The following is a 6,724-nucleotide window of genomic DNA, read 5'->3' as shown; positions in this document are numbered from 1 at the left end:
CGGCAAATTGGGACACAAAGCTTCCATGTGCCCTCAGAAGAAGAAGAACAAGAAGCGCTATCAAGCCCAGGAGCCACAAGCACGGCAATACAAGGCTTGATAACAGCCTTCCACAACTACCCTGTCAGCTTACTCAGTAGAAACTACCACAACCCCCACCACTACCGTACCAGTAAGTGCCCCAAACCCTTCTACAGTAGAGATGCATCTCCATCTATATCTGTTCGTCTATCCTTCACTTAGAATGCCAAGTATAGATCCAAATCCCCTATAGCACACCTAGTAGGAATGTCAGCCAGAAGGCGAATGGTTGTGCTCCGATGTCATACCCACCAACGAAGCCAGGCAGAGGCGCAGCCCTGACTGCCGGAGCTTCAAGAAGTCCTACCGGACAGGTGGACGAAGGAGAAGACAATGTAGGATAGAGACGAAAAGAGAAACATCAGATCAAGTACCAAAGTAAGATGTAAAGTACCGAGAACACTTTGGCAAGGAAGAAGCCGATCGGAGGAATTGAAGAAATGTCGCTGGACGAAGAAAGAGTCCTTGAAAGTACCCTGAGGGGCCTTTGGAAAAGGAACACAAGAAAGAAGGAGACTAGTCAGAAAGCCCCGATGATCAGAAGGGCCCAACCAGATCGAGGAACAACCCCGAGGAGAAGCCAACAAGGAAGCATACCAGCAAGAAACTAACGAAGACATCAACGTTGATCTTTTCCCATCGCTAAGTAACGCCACGAGAGAACTATTGATAATCTTGGACACCCTCTAGGAGTTACCAGCAGAAGTTTCAGTTGGAAACATGACAGAGTCAATTTTTATTGGTATCTAAAAATAGTCAAGAAGAGTTCGAGTAATACTCGATGGATAGCCAACGATTTCGGATGAGTTAGTGGATATTAGTTGGTGTACTTCCCGGCCGGGAAAAACTAGGATAACCACAGATAGAGTGCGGAAACGCACTATCGACAGTTTTCCAAGGATGATCTCCTACACCGAAGATACGCTCGCAGTGCAAGAACCCCGTGAGAAAGAACCCAAGGAGGCCCAACAACCTTAACGGAGGTTTCTTGGATAATGGAGTAAAGGTCTCGACAGATCTCAAGTTCTCAGTAGTTTCAGTTGGTATCTCAAGAAATAATCGGAATTTCAGAAAGGTTGCGCAGGAACTATGGCAATATCAACCAAGTTTTAGTTGAAATCCAAGAAGCCAACCAACCCCGGACAAAGCCAGATACTACCAGTTGGTGTCAGATAAAAGGGAGTGATACGCTTATTGACATTTCTTAGCGCAATCACTAGGAATGGTTAATCCTTAGCAACAGCGTCAGAAATGCATGTTGGCAGTCCTTAGTGCAGTCACTAGAAATGAGGGCGCCGAACCCATCCTAGCAACTGCACCCAAGGGGTGCCACTCTCGTGGTATAATCAATACGATTACAGATGGATCCGCAAGCGCATGGATATACCGTTGTAGCATTTCACCCGGAGAGTAAGGGTATCGTCATTTATTTGTGTCCCAAAGGACGAAAGTGGCAAAGGTATTGTACTTAACATTAACCATGACATTGTGCCTCAAGCAATAGGCAATGCTCTAACAGGGGTAAGTCCAAGTAAAGAATAATCAAGGGTAATGCGACACAACAGACATCCACACTCCAAGAGGAAGGAATAAAGGAGAGAAACTATAAAAGAAAGAACTACTCTATCCTACATCAAGTCAGCTGGAGCTTAGGCTAGGTTAGGTGTCCTAGTGCTTCTATCCAAAGCTAGGGTCATGTTAGATCATGGTTAGGACTGCAGGTGCCAGGAAAATGGGATAGCGGGGAGAAGGTCCCACACCGGAGTACATCCAGTTCCGTTACCTCTTTGCATGAACTCCTACACCGAACCCGAACGTCGGGGAGTACGCTAAACGCAACACCACTGTTACGCCGGACGGACAGGGCTGTCACCACCTGCCGTCTACCCCAGTCACACCGTGGAGCACGGTCATATCCGAAGGATCCCGCATACCCGAGCACCACGCTCGTGTATGAAGTCACTACTCTAGTGCCCCCAGGTCTCCCACCCTTCGGATGGACGAGTAAAACACTAGAGCAAGCCCGAAAGCACAACGAACCTCTATCCGTACCCGGATCATCTGGCCTAACCAAGACCATAGCATAACTTATGAACGATCTAAGCATGGATTGATAAACTATCAAGATAGTAAAGCAACCATGGCAAAACTCTATATTATGAATAGAAGTCTGACAAGTCAGATACAAAGCCATACCAGGAGTCGAGGATTGCTCAACGACCCCGAGGACGACTTGCTCGCTAAAGAGAACTAGCCTAGCTCGACTACCTAGCTAAGAGTGCGAGAGAGAGGAGAGCCTTCTTGGAGAGAATGGAATGAATTGTGTGTGTGTGTGAGAGAGAGAGGGGTGAGAGGGGGCCCTATTTATACTAGTGGATGTTGGTTCCCGCCAAATGCACGTATGGAAGGTAATCAGGAGACTTGGGTCCGACTCCTCCTCGAAATGCACCTGGACGGGAGGCTGGTCAGGTTCGGCCGACCCAGGGGTCGGCTGGCCCCACCTGGCCGCCTCTCGTCCTTATCCTTCTCTGGCAGACTGACATGTGGGCCCTGATATCTTTCCTTGTATGCATTATGCGTGGCGCGCCCGTTTTCTCTGCCAGATGGGCCCTCCTTGTAAGTGGGTGACGCTGGACGCGATATTCTGCATAGTTGTATGGCGTCTGCTGCTTGTTTTTGTCTTATTCTGCTCCTGCTCATCTGAAATGTACAAAACTCGAAAACAACTGTGGAGCAAGGTTAGTGATACAAATATGCGAGTAAGGCATGCAGTTTTCCTTTATTATTGAGTATAGTTGACGGGTGAAAATGACACTTAAGCACCGTCAACAACTCCCCCAAGCTAGCCCTTTGCTCGTCCCGAGCAAAGTTTTAGACTTAGGTTGTTGATCAGGAGTTGTTACAATGTCGCATTCCTAACTTATGCCCAAGGCACAATCGAGTGTTCTTACCTTTATTCTGAATAAGTTGGCCTTGTTCGCACCTTTTACCTTTCTCCTGTGGGGCTTATAGCATCATCCTCATCTTTGGCGGTTGAGGGTTAGAACGGCTTGTAGAGTACCACTTACCACTCCTTTGTTCAACCATCAATCCGGAGGTTTTATAAAGTTTTTGAAAAGAAATATTGTAGTGCCTTGGGTGATCTCTCGGATCGCTCAATGTGTTTCATTCCTCACCAAGGCCTTTTTATGCACCTTTCTTTTTCCATCCCACTTCTAATGGCTTCTTTTTGGTGGATCTGTAGGTATAGAGGATATGATGGCAACCTTGCTTCTCATATTTCGCTTAGTCAAAGACCGGATCCAAAGGAGAAACTAGTCATAAGCCTTGATCAAGATGTGCAAGTGTGTGGATCTTTTTGGTGGATGATGGATGAGAACTCCTTTATATGAATTCTCTTTCCCTTGTAATGTTTTTGTTATGGGCTATATTTTCTTTTTCTCTCTCTCTTTTTTTTTGACACACCTTGTGGGTGTGTGGCATACCTTCTTTGGGTATGCATCTTTTCTCTTTTTTTTTGACATGCCTAGTGGGCATGTGGCATACTTTCTGTGGGTATGCATCTTTTATTTCTTTTTGTATAGCCCATACATCATGATGATAACTTTGGAGAGAGATAATCATGGTACAACATGGAGTTTTATGTGTGGATGGATGGATGTACTTGCTATCTTCCAGGTGTTAGAATTATAGCATGTGAGTGGTCGTATACGTGATCTTGATCATGGGCGTATGAAGTGATTCTCACAAAGGGTCACAACAATTTGACAAAGCTCAATGAGAAGACAAGTTGCAAATGTAGAAAAGGCTTTTCAAACTTGTAACTCATATGGCTCTGGATGGGAATTGCATATCACCGAGGAACTTTTATTTTTATTTTTGTATTTTTGAAAAGAAATACTCCGGATATCAAGCATCACGTAGGAGAAGATCAAAGCAACCCTTTTCAGCCATATCATAACCCACAACAACCTAGATTCGAATTCTGCTTTTCGCTACCCACAAGTTTCAAGCTTAAGGTTTGAACATCTAGCCACCAAACTTAGAACTTAGGGAGAGCACAAGGTTGTAACTAGGCATATGAAAGGAACTAACAAAGTAACTATTCATCATCTCAACAAGGAAAAACTACACATGCTTACTACACATACTGGAAAGCAAGTAAATATTTTTGGGTTTTTAAAGGGTTTTGCTAATTTTTATTTGATTTTAGTTATACAAATTTTTATGGATTTTCAGAATTTTGCAAATTTTTTTTTGGTTTCATGCAAGGATTTGAAAGCAGTAAAGATAGAGTTTGATACAAGGTACCTCTCATGGGGGTCCTCCCCCAAGCTTAGCTTCAGGTTCACTGCTCACTAGCTTCAGGCTCCTGGGATTGCTGCTGTTGCTGCTCTAGGTTGCGGATCCTCTCGCCTGTGTATCGCAGCCAGTTTTGAGTTGACTCGATGTGCTGGCCCAGCGACTCGTCAATGTTGGTGGTGCGCACGTTCAGCTCGCCCATCTGCCGAGTCAGAGTGGCGAAGCCTCTGGACAAAGTTGTACGTCGCGGGGGACCACTGGAGCTGGAACTGGTGGACCGGTGCCCTGAGGCCTGACGTGCCCACTCGGTGGAGCTGTCACTCTGCCATGACGAACCTCCAGCCTCATATTGCTGTGGTTGAGGCTGAGGTTGCTGCTGCTTGAATTCTTCCCTTCTGGCCCTGCTTCTTGTAACCCAGCCAAGAAGACTAGAAACACTATGCCGGCGGCTCTCCTCTTGTGGAACAAGAGGGATGGTTAGCGAACGGCAGTTATACAAATGATACCCCGCATTTGGCAACGGGGTTTCATTTGCATAACCAAGCGAAAAGAAAATCAAGGAGTCATCCGGGCCTTTCTTGAGCGTGTGGCCTTGAACCAAGTACGCCTCATCGATCATAACACGGGGCTCCTCAATGATGGGAATAGGGTTCCCATCAAAGATTCCCATGTTTGATGCGATGCGGGTAACCAAAGAAGTGCATTTAGGACCTGTCATCCGAAAATTTGTGAGCCATTGCTTAACCATTGCTTGTGCGGGGGAGATTCGGATTTTGTTGACCCTGGCGTATAATATCATTAACTCATCGTTCCACACTGGTCGTGGATCATCTCTTGGAAAGAGAGTGATGGCCACCCACTTGTGCATCAAACGAAGAGTCGGATTTTGAATGTCATTGCACCGAGGTGCAAACTTGCCATGAACAACTTGACCTGAAATCAAACCCCAAAACTCATGTCGATCAAAACCGCGGCAAGCTTTTGCGAGGGAAACTGGCAAGCGCGCGCTAAAACCAAGGAGATGACTAAAATTTCTCCAATTAAAATAGTGTTCAATTCCAAAAAGCCGAAAAGAAACACCATCGTCCACCTCCCGAAGAGTGCAAAGAAACTGGATGGTGAGGAGACGAGAACCATTCTCCTCAATGGGCACAAAACCATCCCATCCAACTGCATGCCAAACACGAGCGAAGTCAACGTCCATACCTATTTTTTCGAGAAGGTCCGGATTGACGGCTTTGGTATGACCAAAGCTTCGATTCTTGATCATGGCATAGGCTTGACGCTCGCGGTCATCTTGCAAGTCGAGGTATGGTGCATCATCTTCATCTATCTCCATGTCCTCGGCTTGTGGTTCTGCAGCTTGCTCCTCGAACTGTTCTTCTTGGTCTTGCTCATAGTCCATCGTGGTTGGCGTTGGTGTAGGTTCGGGGGAATGACGGGAGCTCGACCCACCCCGTGAACGAGATGAGCATGACCCTGTCATCTTCTTGATAGCTCCGGAAAGTTTCCGACCTACACCCTTCATGCTTGCAACAAGAGCGAACAAGAACGAACGAGAACAACTCAGTTTGGGTTATGTTAGCGAAATCAAAATGAAATTCTTACCCGAGAGTTGTTCCTCCAAATATGTGATCAATCTTGAAGCAAAGAAATGAGAGAGAGAGAGAGAGATTTCTTGAAACCAAACTTGTGCCAAAATCCAATGGAAACCCGAGCAAGAATGTGTGAGAGGGAGTGTGTGTGAGTATGAGAGAGCTCAACACCACTCTCGGCCTCTATTTAAAGAGAAGATGGCGCGTGCACCAGAGGAGAGGCAAGCCACAATGGCTATGGAGCCATTTGAGAAGGTGGGGCTCAGGAGCCGTTGGCCCTGGGTCGGCCGACCTGTGGGGTCGGCCGGCCCCAGGGTGGGCCTCCTAGTGCCCCTCTTCGGCCTGGTGCTTCCTGAACGGTTAAGTTCTTTGGAAATATGGTGCACGGCCAAAAGTTTGCTCGAAAAGATGTCCAAATTATTTTTCCCAAAGGATTTTAAAACTCAGAAAATATTTTTGGTATTTTTTTTGTAAAAAGGGAAAAGTGCTAGAAAAATTCCAGTATGCAGAAAACAATTTTAAAAAATTTCAAATATGCAATGGAGAAAAACAAATAAGGTGCAAAGAAAATGTTGAAAAGCGGATGAAACAAACATGAGATAAATACCAATTTACCTTTGGCAAGGGCGCATCGTTTAAAGTCCGACGTGCACGACTTTTCTCCATCACTCTTACCATTCGTCTGCTCGTCCTGGAGAACTGGACGAGGCCGAACTCTCGACCTTCCGCCACACCTTCTTTTCCTT

This window comes from Panicum virgatum, chromosome 5K (assembly GCF_016808335.1).
Source record: "Panicum virgatum strain AP13 chromosome 5K, P.virgatum_v5, whole genome shotgun sequence".
NCBI lineage: Eukaryota > Viridiplantae > Streptophyta > Magnoliopsida > Poales > Poaceae > Panicum > Panicum virgatum.
Note: the sequence above shows the minus strand (reverse complement) of the source record.